Raw genomic sequence first — 15,525 nt, 5'->3', positions numbered from 1 at the left:
CAAAAATACATGAAAACAGACTTTCAACAAGTTTTATTAACGGATGAATCGAGAGCCACGCTGGATGGTCTAGATGGATGGGCTAAAGTTTGGAGTCCTAAGGGAGATCCTATGCCATATCGTATCAGGCGTCAACAAGGAGAGGGAGGAGTTATGTTTTGGGCTGGAATCGTTGGAGATGAACTCTTAGGACCCTTCAGAGTGCCTGACGGTGTTAAACTTAGCAGCCAAGCATACATCCAGTTTTTGGAGGAGCATTTGTCACCTTGGCTGGACGACCTTTCACTTCTTTGTCGTAGACGCCGTACTTTTATGCACGATAACGCTCCATCTCACGCTGCAAAAGCTACCAAATCCTACCTTGAGTCTCTGTGGATCAAAGACAAAATTCTCATGACCTGGCCGCCTTGTTCTCCTGACCTGAACCCAATAGAGAACTTTTGGTCAATTCTGAAAAGAGGGGTTTATGAAGGAGGACGGCAATTCACATCAAAAGATGCCCTTTGGAATAAAATTCTTGAAGTGTCTAGGACCATAACACCTTCTCAAATAAAAAAAAACTAACCTCATCTGTTGATAATAGACTGTTTAAGGTGATTGCAAGGAAGGGAAATTATGTTGATAAATAATTCGTTTTCGTTAAAATGTCACGCTTTGTGGGTTGTATTTGATTTCTATATGGTTATATATCTGTTATTGTTACGAATTTGAATTAAATTAACAAATACATTCATACTTTTATTATCTTTAAACTGTATTTTCAATACGTTGCAATAAAGCGAGAAACAGTAAAAATTTCATATTTTTCAAAAATTGTTATAACTTTTGAACTAGTAAGAATATTTGGATAACATTTTATGGACTAACTTATCAATGAGTTTTCTATAGCTGTACAAAATTTCAGTTAATTATGTTTAGTAATAAAAAAGTTATCAAGGAAAATGTGATCTGCAATAAAGCAAGTAACGCACTGTATACCCGGTGAATTAAGTGCAATAGAGACACAAACAATTGCACTTAAAGAAATATTTAGAATCTAAAAAAGAATTCTCCGTTGCAATGTATGAGATAACAGGGGGGTGTCTTGCATCCAGTAGGATCCCTCATCCCCGTTAGAAAAAAATGAAAAAAAGAATTAAAACAATAATTATTCTTGGGTAAAACATAACAGTAGTTTCACTATATATTCCTTATTGCACAGGCATGTTTCTAGAGAGTATCTTTCGTTTTTCGAGACATAAGGTAACAAACGAATATAACACAGTGTGTCAAGGTTCTTGCATAAAATCCATACGTAGCAAGATTATTAAGAGTGATGCTATTCTTGACTTGTGCATAAATGCTAACGATTATTAGCAGAGCTAGTTTTGTGAACGATCGGAAATGAAGTTTCACCTCGCAATGTCCAATTTTCCAAAAGCCGAACAGGCCGTATTGACAGTTGTGGCCAAGGGAAAGAAGGACAACGGGGACTTAGTATTTGCCGCGTCCATCCGTACGAACCCTGCCCTGCCGATGGAATTTGCATTCGTAGCTTTAGATTATTTGGAGAGCGTAATTGTTGACAGAACAACATGTTCAGCCAAGACCTGAGCTGCGCTTTCAATTACATTGATCGAACTTCCGTCGTATATTGATTCGAAAAGTTCACGTCCAGCAGCGCAGTTAACATAATATATCCTACGCACATACGCTCTATACACATACATCGGATTGAAAATCTAGCTATCAATATGCGCTTCAGATTTCTACAGTACCTGTCTAACAGAAAGTCTACTCTACTATTATTTTCATGGTAGATGCTCTATTCATTTTCAATTTATGGTTCTCTCCTAAAAATACAGCCACAGTAAAAGTCGTCTAACTATAATCAAGGAAAACAGTTAATCCACGCGTTGACACGTTCTAAGTAATATTATCTACGTTTTGCCAATGTTCTAAAATCGTTTGCAGTAGTGATGCAGAAATTTTGCTTTCTCTCTCTATGTATCTAAACTAAAAATGTACTTCCATAAATAATGTTTCTTTCCAATTACTTTTATCAGCTGAACACAATAGTGCTGAGTTGCGTTCCTGCTTGTTACAATACTGCCATGTTCAAGTCCAATGTCAACCAATACAGGGTGAGTCACGGCAAACTGATGGTTTTAGAACGCTCCATGCTTTCTTCGCAGAATTTTGTTTTCTTAAAAACATGTTTCACGAGTTTTGTTTTCCTTAAAAACATCTGTTGCTCGTGACTCATCCCATATATATATATATATATATATATATATATATATATATATATATATATATATATATATATAAACTGATGTTTTTAAGGAAAACAAAACTCGGCAAACTGATGCTTTAAAGGAAACAAAACCACTGCAAGAATCGTTCTTAAAACATCCGTTCCCCGTGACTCACCCTATATATGTTAGTCCGTCCCAAATAAATTATTCTCTATTCAATTATTTCTAAACCTTTAATAGTATTATTCATTACCTAACTGACAATCTGATCGACTCCTAATCCTCGAATGGCCTTTAGACTTTGTAAAGTGTAACACAATTATGTAGAAAAGATACGATAAAATGGTACAGAAAATAACGAAGAAAAATATGAAATAGTTTACAATCGTAAAATATTAATCTATTTCTCGTGGAATATTTTACAGTTGTTCATTTTTTTTCACTATTAAATGATCATCCGCTAAATATTTGTACATTGATAAAGTAGACGTTTGCATCTTTTAATTTGCTATAGCAATTTAAATCTTTTAAAATACAATGCTGAACGATAAAAATGTTGCCCTAAAGAAAACAACACTACAGCTCTATTTTTCAACTTTTATTGAAAAAAATCAATTCAGGTAACTTGATTATGTAGTAGAGCTGACATATATTCAATGTAACTACTTCCAGCCACAATTAACGCCTCGATACGGGCCTGGAACTTGGAGTATGCCTTTTCCACAAACGCCGCTGGGGATTCGGCCGTAGCTCCACGGGAGCTCGGCAAATACTCGGCTAGCAAGCTGGCTTTGGTGTTGTGGAATGTAATGTCGGTGATGTTCTAGACATGAATAAGCGCGGTAGTCCAGCGTGTTCAGTTCGGGGTATTAGGAGGACACTGAGAAACGGTACAAAGTCGTAGCACTCGTTCTGAAGCCAAGCCTGGGCCTCTTTGAACTTGTGGACCGGCGCCGAATCCTGCTGCGATACCCAATGTTTGCTAGCAGTCACCTGATTTCAGCAGGTGATCCCCACATTTGAGCACATTTAGTTACTCTCTTGGTGTTGACTTTCAACTGACTTCGAATATGTGAGGTGGCATGATGTGGCCCTCACTTGAAACCACACCAAAAACCATAACCGTAGCCGATAATATTGTTTTCAGCACCCTAAGCACGTCGCTATTATCTGAGGCAATCTACCGATGCATTTAAAGGATGCATTTTAAAGGTGTTGTCATTACAAGGACTATAACAGGAGCATATTCTTTTCGTTATTTTGACTCGAGTATATATCATTTCATATCATATAGATATTTAGATAGAGTGATGTAGTTCTTGATTGAGTAACTGTGTTTTCCTGTGTCGGATATATACTCGAGAGTCAAAACAATGATAAGAATATTCTCTTGTCACAGCCCTAGTCAAAAGTTGGATCGGTAGAGAGCATGAGTTGTACAGCAGCGTATCTCCGATTTCGCTCGTCGAACATTGTGTCTCTTTTCAGACATTATAGAAGGCTTTTATCGCTCTTGGGATTTGTACACTACTGGCCAAAAAAAAACAAAAAAAAACAAAAAAAAAACAACAAAAAACAAAAAAACACTCTGTATTTATAACGGCGACTTACAGTTATTCGCTGCTACTAATGTAATAAGACTGGTCATATGACCCGGGATTGTTCGGGAAACGGAGTCGGGGACAAGGTGTCAGCGTCGATCTCTTCTCCAAACAGAAATTAGACGAGGCACTTCCGACCATTCAAGTCTATATCAATGAGACATTGTGCTCAGCACTCTCCGACTCTGGGTGCTCGCACACCGTAGTGAGTGCGGGCCTCTGCCGCACTTGGAAGAAGAAGACTACTAGATTAACCACACTCAGTGGAGTTACGCGGACATGTTGCAGGGTGGTCACTGTGAACATTCGTACTAAAACTGGAAATTCAGCTAACATCAAAGCGCTGGTAGTACTCGAGAAACTGCTCAGCTTTGACCTGCTCCTAGGCTATGACGCCATCAGAGTTCTAGGTGGTGCTCACATGACACAGACGGGGGCGATACAGTTTCAGGAGAACGTTCCAGTGAATGCTGCATTTTTAGATTGATCATCCAGACTTTATTGTCGAGTTTGACCAGCTGCAGTAGGCTTGGACAGCCGCGTGGAAGTGGTCGGAAAACCAGGAACCAGCCAAACTGCGAAATGAGGTAACAGAGTACCATGTGCCCGACCAAATGAGGTCTGCATATGAAGAGGAACTTCGTGATTTGATCAAAGATGGCTGGTTGATTCTCTACCCCTATAAGAAACTTGGACCTCCCAAAGGCCTGATTCCGCTGATGGCGGTCGCTCAGCACAACAAAGCAAATATGAGGCCAGTGATGGACTATGGCGAACTGAACGCGCATGTTGATGCGTTCATGGCAGATGCTGACGTTTGTGCCAGCAAGTTACGAGAGTGGCGTCAGCAAGGTTCCAATATGTCTTTGCTGGATCTAAGAAAAGCATACCTGCAGGTCCGAATCAGTGAAACAATGTGGCCATTTCAGACGGTAGTGTTTGCTGGCAGGATGTACTGCCTTACCAGACTAGGCTTTGGGCTAAACGTGGCACCTCAAATAATGAAGACCATTATTAACACTGTGTTGTCACAGGAAGAGACAATAAAAGATGGGACATCGGCGTACCTTGATGACATATATGTGAATGAAGACATTGTGCCATTGTCACGTGTGAGGGCAAAACTGGCTGAGTTTGGTTTGACGTGCAAGGAGTCAGAACGTTTGGTGAATGGTGTTCGTGTCTTGGGCCTGAACATTCGACAGGAGCGAGGAACTTTGAAATGTAGGCGCAGAACTGCAGTTCCTGAAGTGCCCGATGTCTTCACGAGGCGAGCAGTATTTTCCTTGTGTGGAAAACTTGTGGGGCACCTACCAGTGTGTGGGTGGACTCGCTTGGCAACAGTCATCATAAAAAGGAGGGCAAGCGCAGTCACGAAAGGCTAGGATGATGAAACAGCTGACGATCTGTTGGTTTGCATGGTGAAGGAGACACTCGCAAGGGTAAAGCAGGATGATCCCGCCAAAGGAGACTGGTGTGTGCGGGGAGACAAACTGAATATGTAGGTGGATGCTAGCTCTCTGGTAATTGGTGTGCTGTTGGAGAAGAATGATGCTGCGATTGAGGACGCTTGCTGGTTGCGACCGGCGAGTTACGCTGCTCATATCAACCTGGCAGAACTCGATGCGATGATAAAAGGTATCAACCTGGCACTCTAGTGGAAAGTCAGGAAATTACGCATACACACAGATTCACTATGCGTAGTGGATATCAGACACACTGACAGGCCAGACTAGTGTGCGCACTAAAGCAGCCAGCGAGATGCTGATCAGACGAAGGTTAGAGACCGTAAAAAAATCGTAACATAGTACAACCTGTCCGTGGATGCGGTACTGGTCACTTCAAATTGCAACCTTGCTAATAGGCTCACTCGGGTGCCACAGATGGTATGGCACCATGAAGAAGAAAACCGAGTCAGTACCATTATGTGCCGCCTCTATTGAGGTGGCGGATGAAATCAGGAAGATACACAACCTCAGTGGACACCCCGGAGTGTGACGGACGTATTATTTTGTGCAGTTATCTAATCCGTCGGTGTCCAAAAGTGCAGTGAAAGCGGTAGTCAGGGAATGCCAAACATGCCAGTCAATTGACCCCACCCCGGTCAGATGGCGGAAAGGTCAGCTGGGAGTAAGCGCGACTTGGAGCCGACTGGAGCCACTACGGCAGCCAGCACTTCCTCACCCTGATCGATTGTGGACCGAAAAGATTTGCAATCTGGCGCCCGTTAATAAGAAAGGATTCCTCCAGTGTAATCCGTTAATTGGAGTCCATATTTTATGAAAGGGGGCCGTCTGAAAAGATCCTCACAGACAATGACACGGCCTTCTGCAGTGGTGAGGTCAGACGTTTCGTAGACGAGTGGGGGATCCAGCTCAGACACAGCTATGCATATGTATCAAGTGGCAACGGCATAGCAGAGCGATGCCATCGAAGCGTGAAGAGGATCACAGCAAGAAAACAATACACGATCACAGAGACGGTCTATAGATATAATTCAACTCAAAAGGATGGCATGAGTGCTGCAAGCGCACCCACCAATGCGATCCATTGCTATCGAGTGCGCATCAAGGACATTGACGCCCGTCTGCCTGATCGGTAGGAAACCCGAGGGCCGTATGAGTTAGCGGACACTGTTTGGATGAAGTCTCCCAATAATCGATGCACCAGCAGCGTTCAAAGAGGGCGAATCACTGGCATTATGAGCAAGCCGTGCTAGTCAATGGTACTCCACGCCATGTGAAAGATATCTGGCCTGCAACCAGTTGGCGAGTAGGAGTGATGGTGAATCGTCCAACGATGACCTGTAGATCTGTCCTATTCCCCGCGATAGTACAACTGTGAACCCCAACGCTGATGCCGATAGTTCCAGCACCCCTTGTGAGAGCTCCGATGAAGATGAAGAAGTCCAGCCTGGTAGTATGACCGTACAACCTAACATTGATGCTAATGGTTTCGACATCTTCTGAGAGCTCCAATGAAGATGAAGTAGTCCAGCCAATCCCCCTTTATAAGAGTGCGCGCAACAAACGACCGCGTCCACCATGCCAAATGTGTGGTATGGATACCAGGGGGAGTGTAGAGTTGAATGTAATAATCAAAAAAGAAAGTGCCCCCGTGTGTGTGTGTGTGTCGTGCGGTCATACGACTTACCTTCGGATGGGATCCGAGAGAAAGAGAAATTAAAGATGGCAGCCAAGGATTTATAAGGTGTAGTCTCGAGGAATCTCACGAGATCTCATCTTCCACTGTATATGTATGCAAATGGAATGGGGTCAGTTTTTTGATAAAATGTCTGTTGGCAGAGGTAGTGGGGAGAGACGTGCTGGAAGTTTAGAAAGAAAGTTGTCAGGGACGAATTTTAGCTGGACGCTTGCGTATTGTATTTGGTTTATTTTGTTTTGCTGTTTACAAGCCCAGTTAACGCCAGGAATATAACTTAAAAATCGCCACCAAGACGGAGATTATGTTTGCGGTCGAGTTTATCATTGTTCTTGTTTATTTTCTATACCTCCCTTTCAGCAGGTTAGATACAGATACAGAATTAAATTTGAGTTTAATGAAAGTGTATTTGTGGAACGAACTAAATTTGAACTTGACACACACGTGTCTTTAGTTCATGAAGTTAACCACTTGGTCACCATTACTCCCTTTATTTGTGTCCATCGCTTTTGCGATCATTTTAAATTTTAATCACGGGGTCTAAATTAGAACTTATTCAATTTTGGTTTATTATGAAAACCTTCAAGGGAACTAAGAATTGTTTTTCGTCGGTACTCATTACTTGGCAAATATTGTAGCAAATGGAATTTCTCATATTATATAGCATTAAACTTGAAGTTTGATCTTACCTGAAAGTTTGGCGTAATTTTGAATTATTTCATACAATATAGCAAAGCCAAGAGAAGATAAAACTTTGACTGATTCTTATGTTTTTAGTTACATGTATTCAGACACACAACGCTTAGGTGATATTGCATGGACATAAAACCAAAATTGATCCAACCAACGTTTATGTCCAATGATGATCACTCTCAATTGAAGAGTTCAATATTCCTAAGTCTTGATGAAGACATCGTAATTGATTACATACTCATTGAATTTGTTATGTCAATCATATATACACTAATAGTCGTTATGGTGTAACAATAAAATGTTTACCGTTAGCGAAGGGAGACGCTCGGCATTGCCTGCTCTACAAATATGCTTAAATATACGTATTTTTATTCATGCAGATTTCGTATCTATTATTACAAAGCTAATACTCTACTGAATATTATATATACATATATATATATATATATATATATATATATATATATATGTGGGTGTGTGTATGTGTGTGCGCGTGTGTATTTGTAATATCGATTTCAAAAGTTAAAAAATAATTACTTGGATGCCATCAACTACATCGAAACACAAACAGCTAGCGCTCCAGTCGTGTTTCCTACTCTTTGAGCTATAGACAGATAGATAAGAAAGATATAATATTAAACCACTTCGCTGTGAGTAAATTTTCGCATGCTTAAAACTAATAAAATGATCTCGACACGTTGACATAAACATTTTGCATTTCAATTTACGGACACATTTCTGTACGCATCATTCATCCATCCAAACAAAGGTTTCACTTGTTATAAACAATTCTTGGTGTATTATTACATTACAAGTAAAAGACAAAATCGAATCGGAATCAGTATAAAATAATATATATACAATTATATAAAATGTATGTAAAATAAGATAGATGGGATATGGAAACGATTAAAACATATTACCGATCAAGTCCAATGACTTCAACAGAGAGAGAAATAGAGAGAGAGAGAAATAGAGAGAAAGAGAGAGAAATAGAGAGAGAGAGACGGACAGACAGACAGACAGACAGAATGCGTCAAAAACTCGAGATTGACTCCAAGATCTTTAAATGATTTTGAGAGCCATCCTTGTGCAAGTTTCTAAAAAAAGGTCTTTTTATATGCATTGACACAAGTTGGATTTTTGATGAGGTGTTGGCCAATGGCACTCTCCAAGAGAGAATAAGGGCGAAAACTATGTGGCTTGCCCAGTCTAATTTCCGCCGATATATGTTGGTTAATGCGTGTCTGCAAATCTAAGGAGGTTCGACCCACATATCCAACAGCGCATTGACAATTCATAAATAACATTGCTTTGTGTTATGTGGGGTGGACAATCTATCCTTTGTGACCAAGAGGGATGCACATTTTCCACTAGCACAACGCGTAACACAACGGACGGGAAATGTTATTCTACGGACTTGGTAATCTGTCTGCTCAAACACTGACCAGCATCTCCAATCCAAGGAAGTTTTAAATAAATAGGACACTTGGAGCGACCCAGAGCTAAAAGCGAATTACATTTTTCTACTTAACTATTAATAGTATATATAACCATTACGAATGAAAATGTTTTTGACAGTGTTCAATTCGTGTTCAAATTTCTGCGAAGAACAAATTCCATACATTCGATTAACTTCTAATGAGTTTGTTGGCGAAAGGGGCTCGTAGGGGCTTTCTCTATAGTATTTTTAAATTAAGTTTTAAAACATGTTGGAACCCAAAACGATAATGCTAATCTATTTATTGCATTAAATTTATTTTCTAAATACTTCGGTCGTTAGGAGCGCGAATATGTTCCCGACGGTCTGCAAGTTTAACTGCAATATGCTAAGATTAGCCATTTTCAATTATGTATTATAATGCCTACTCCGAAAGGATATTGAGCCATTCTTAATATATTGAACTTTATTCTTGACTAAATTACTCAAATAATATTATTTTATATTATAATAAATAATAATATTGTGGAATATCATTTCACAGTCGGATTTCATTGTGGTTTGCTTAATTTGTGTCAATGAACTTTCTTCCACATGGTGTGGTGGCTCAGATTGCAAGGTAAGTGTTTGAAGCAAAACAATAAAATAACAAATACATTACATTTCGACTTCGACTAACAAGTTCGACTGAAAGCAAAAATCAATGAGGAAGGCAGATTCGTCGTTATGATAAACAAAATGCCGGATCTTGAAAAGTACCTATCTGTTATGACGACACTCGAGGGCCCTACAGCATCGCTTTGAGGGTAAGATGAGAAAATTGCGACTCAGATGGTTTGGACATATGCTGTAACATAGTGCATATGAGTGCATGGGAAAATATCATCAGCAGCAAAGGATAGCTGGCTTGCGAAAAGATTAGCAGCAGCAATAGTCGGGAAAAGTGTATATGCTAATAAGGAGGTGTGCGCCAGAAAAAAAGGAAAAAGGAGAAAAATACACCACGTGGACAAAGAAAATAATAGACGTCGACAATATGGACGTATAAGAAATAAGAAATGGTGTCCATGTCCACGCGGAGTGGAGTAGAAGTGAAAGACTTGTAAGCTTTTGTCGAGACGAGGAGAAAGAAAAATAATAATGAACGATTGGTGTTAAAAATGAAAAAACAGCTGAACCTGATTTATTTATTTTTGTTTGTTTGTTCCTTTTCGACGGGCTGGACGGCGTGGAGGTCCGAGAAGGGTTCGAACTATAGCGGACGCGGTTCGAAAGTGATTGCAACGTGACAGTGCTGAAAGCCGACAATGCCACTGATGATGATGATGCCAATTGCTTTTAAATTAGAATTAGTCGGGAGCGATCTAGAATAATGTCGATGATGAGGTAGGCAGACGCTTTGCACAATGACTGTGGTAAAGTCGCTGTTTGCACGAACCAAAGTTGTAATCGTGTCAAGTAAAGACGAAAATCCATTATTACATACCCGCCGTAGCTCGAAACTAGCATAAAAGAAACAGGAGAATTTACAGCTAGACATTTCGACTCTAAAGTTATATACTTTCTTTCGTTTTCCTTGTTCAGTTAAACAAACTAAACATTTTATTCCTCTTCGTATTACATTGTCGTCTGATTTCTTCTATACATCAAAAGTACTTCATTTTGTTTTTATTTTTAATTTAATGTCTATACAGAGAGATAGAGATAGAGCGAGAGAGGGAGGGGGAGAGAGAGACAATAAGGTACACTTCCCACCAGCTGTCCACGCGGTTTTCTTTTTAGCCGTATTCTAATTGGGTAATCGAACTATGCATTTCGTTTGATCAATGCACGCCTTTCGTTGGTTTAACTTTTCAATAAGTCAATCATGGAAAATATTTACAAATATACATAGACACCAACAAACATGGCGTCGATAAAACGATTTTTGTTTTGTACTTTTTCCAAATGAATCTAAAATCAAATTTGGATATGATATTTGATTTTATTTCTGTATTTTTGACATTCAAAATGGTAAAAAGCTACTGATACTCGATTGGGAATACATTTTCATTAATATTTTTATCATGAACTTCAGTGCTTTAACACTATTTATTTACACACACACACTCCATACAAAATACTATGTTGCGTTTTCATCTAAGTTATAACAATTTTATAAATATTTCCAGATTTTAATGTGTTAGATTGCTAGCCGAAAAATTACTGGTTCGAATGTAACCTTAGTTATCTTTTTATTTTTCATCATTTTCATTAATATTGAATAATTATGGGACTTGCATAAAATATATTGAAATAACTGATTTAAAAAAAAAAAACTAGGATTGTAAGTAATAAGTTATTTTTTTTTATTATTCAATTTCCACCCCAAACAAGGAACAGTGTCATTTTGAAGTAAGGGGCTTCTATTTGGGACATAAGTTGCAGGAATATTATGAAGTGAGATTAGTAGCAAGATGTCTGTTCATATTACACTTGAACTTCCGCATGTCAGTACAGTTGGGAAAGCAGAATCCCGGAAGGGAGTTCCAAAGTCTAGCAGTTCTGGGGTAGAAACTATTGGAGAAGAAGGCTTTCTTACACCTAGGGATCTCTACTGTTAAATGGTGGGATTTAGCTGCTTGTCGGGTTTGTCGGGGGTATTTACGTCGAGGGGGTACAAGTGCCTGTAATTTGTCAGAGAATTCACCATTAAAATACTTGTAGAATAGGCAGAGGGCTGCAACATTTCGTTGATGGGACATTTCCTGAAATATATTTTTTATTAATAAATTAAATCCACCAGAATGCATTTTGGTTTCTTATAAAACTAAACAAGCATTTAAATTATGTATTTAAAAGAAGTATTAATAAAGATATTTTATCTGCAATTACTTTTCAGTTCACACCTCTATTCTACTTATTCTACCTATTCTACCAAAGCTAAACTGGATATTCTAATTTAACATTCAAATTTGGCCCCCAATATCGCCATGAGCATTAAATATATGCGTACATTAGAAATGGCTTACGACGTGGCAGGGACATCTCCAGAGGAGACCTTAAATTACTCTATATGTGCGTTCAGATCGCATTTGCTCGAACCACCGTGTTCATATTTTGCCCTCTATCGCCATCAATGCCCCATAGGTAATTTCGTAAGCATCGGACAAAGCCAAACTCATGGCTAAAAACCTTGCAGCTAATTCTACCCTATGCGATCAGGGTCGCGGAGTTTCTATCTTTAAGCGCATATCTGAGAAAATTGACCACATCATATCTACCTATCCTTCAGCTGACATTCACGGCTTCAATTTTCAAAATGTAGAATTGTTAGCTCACTCGAACAAGACAGATAAGTGCCCGACACTGGTCAGTATGCAAGTCTCCAAGACCTTTTCTCACAACTTGCCCTGAGCTATGTTCATTTTCCGTTCTGTACCAACTGGGATCTTCCGTACAATCAGTTTTTTTACTGAAAGTTAAAAGCAAAATGCAATAAGTCCCCGGACATATCTCTCTATCATGCAGTATATCAATACTCTATAGTTGACTTGGATAGCGTTCGAACATTTATATCTATTTCTTCGTTCCATGTTTAAAAAAGACGTGTCCTCTATAGTATAAGACCTGACTTAGTAGTTAATTGCAAGTATAGACCGCTTCTTACCCTCCAAAAAAATTTAAGCAAAAACCTAACCGCCAGCCATTGTTCTCTCCAGAATATGCTGCTGGCAATGCGTACAAAATCACTATTTCCATTGTTTCCAACGTAATAGATGTACTGAGACTGAAACCTTCAGGACTGCTAGCAACCACTTTAAAAGAGTAATAAAGAACGTGAGCGTTGTATGTTCAGTCCATCAAGTCCAAAGTAGCCTAGCAGGGGCATCGTTTCCACTAAATTACAAGCAGGGTCCTGCATAGAAGTGTGCTCTATCCCAATCGCCATCAATGCCCCATAGGTAATTTCGTAAGCATCGGACAAAGCCAAACTCATGGCTAAAAACCTTGCAGCTAATTCTACCCTATGCGATCAGGGTCGCCAACTTCCGTATTTCCCTCTGTGTCTGAAAACACGCTATGCGATAATCAAATATATGTTTGTGATGTTGCCAAGCTAATTAAATGCCTTAATTCCAGTAAAGCAACTGATAATGACGGCATTCCTATTATAGTGCTCCAAAAGTTTCAACCATTGCCTTAAAGTGAATTGCTTCCCAACACCCACAGTATGTCCCCTATTTAGAAATTCAGGTGATGTGTCATCTCTCTCTCTCAATACAGACTAATTAGTCTCCTGTGCGCCATGAATAAGTTGTTGGAATCTGTGTTAAATAGGAAAGTAGTCAACCCCCTCAGCAAAAATAACCCCATCATATGGCTTCTGTTCTGCTAGATATACAGCAAATATGCTTACAGTTATCTCAGAGGATTAGCGAATTTCTCGACGGAGGCTTTCTTTCTAGAACAATTGCCCTTGACATATCAAAGGCATTTGATAAGGTATGACATAAAGGTCTACTCCACAAAATGCCAGCTACGGTATAGCGGGAAATGTCTTTTAATTAGTAAATCATTTTTCTCTGATATATTCATAAGAGTAGTGGTTGATGGGCAGACATCAGAAGCTCACAGTATTAATGCTGAGGTCACTGGTCCATCCTGGGCCCAACTCTTTTCCTACATCAATGATCTCCCAAATCATATCCTAAGACCATTTCTAGACATTTATGTTGACGACAATACCATCCATGGCAACACTTCAAAGGCCGTAAATGACCAAGTTCTCTCTGATTCTCTCTCCTCTGATTTTGATAATGTGGTGCAATGGGGAAAGAGGTGGCTGGTTACTTTTAATGCATCTAAAACCACATTTCTATCTTTCAATTATCAATGCTGCTCTGATCCTTGTTTGGCATCAACTGAAATGAATGACTTTCGTCTTGGGGAGGCTTCATGTTTTGACAAGCTTCTTGGCCTAACCTTTACTCCTGATCTGAGATGGAACAAGTACATCAAATCCGTTGCCAAAGCTGCTGGAAAAATGGTGGCATCTTTCTACAGCTTCAGTAGATATCTCACTGCTGATGCAATTCTCTTCCTGTATAAGAGCCAAGTAGTCTAAAGATGGAGTACTGTTGCCACATCTGGGAAGGATCTCCTAAAAGCAGTTTATCATGTCTTGATAGAGTTGAAAATATACTTCGTAGCTTAGTGGAGGAATGCCCTTTTCTCTTCCATGCAACCTCTTCCCCATATAAGAGAGGTTACGAGAATGTGTCTACTTTATCGTTGTTTTCATGGCAAGTGCTCGTCTGAGTTCCAATCTCTGATCGTTCTGGCCTGAGTTTCACGAAAACACTCGTCTAACTGAAACTACTATCAAAATTTTACCCCACTCTTTATCTGTGCCTTAACCTAAACGTAGATTCCATGAACAAAACTTCTTTCTTATAACTGCACACCTATTGAACTCTCTTCTATTTACCTTCTTTCCAACTGACTACAATATGGTTGTCTTTAAGTCCTGCGTGAACAAGTTCTTGATGAACCATACTCTCAAGTAATCTACTTTACTTAATTTTCACTACTAACGGTTACTTCATTTTCTAATTAAGTGCTGTACTCTCATTAACTCTTTACCTCGAGTGGCCCTATAGCCTTGATAAGTAATGACTTCTGTGTAAAAAACATAGTATACGATTTCTTACTTAAACATACGGCTTCGCTCCAGGCGTCTTTTATGTATACTTATTAACAGGTGTCTAAATGTAAGCCACAAATAGAGAAATCTGACTCTTCAATTCTATATCCTTTAAAAATATTTGTATGGCAAACATAATTACGACCATAGTTGGCCTTCTCCAATACAATAGAGGAAATGTTTCTTTTATAATTATAATAGCAGGCATCCAGGCATTGTCCCGTCGTTCTCTTTGCACAGAATAAAGGAATACTAACTTTTTATGTGCTCTATATATAATCTAATTGGATAGGGCAACAAATGACGAACACATGCCAACTATCTGCGAGAAGCTTTCACATGTAAGTGTGTACATTTGTAACGTCGACAATAGTTAATTTTTATAATTGTTTTCGTTTTCTTTAATAAAGTTTTTTCATGAAAACAATTGCTTCAGTCTAAAATAATTTATCCACCTATGACCGAGATGAGAACAGCCCAATATGGTTTCTCTTCTTTCTAAAATTCTGTACACGAGTTTGTAGGTAAGTTTTACGTCTAAGCAAAAAAGTGTTTTTTCTTTTCTTTTTTTTTTAGAATTACCTTGTTTACAAATATACAAGCCTGTTTCTCATAACCTTCAATATCTTTATGTGCTTTGGCATTTTATTTTGTAATTCAATAACTAACGTAAAACGTTCTTATTTGAGGTGTAGGAAAATGCAT

The sequence above is a fragment of the Euprymna scolopes genome, chromosome 23 (assembly GCF_053919585.1).
Source record: "Euprymna scolopes isolate OS-2025 chromosome 23, ASM5391958v1, whole genome shotgun sequence".
Classification (NCBI taxonomy): Eukaryota; Metazoa; Mollusca; class Cephalopoda; order Sepiida; family Sepiolidae; genus Euprymna; species Euprymna scolopes.
This window is presented reverse-complemented; position numbering follows the sequence as displayed.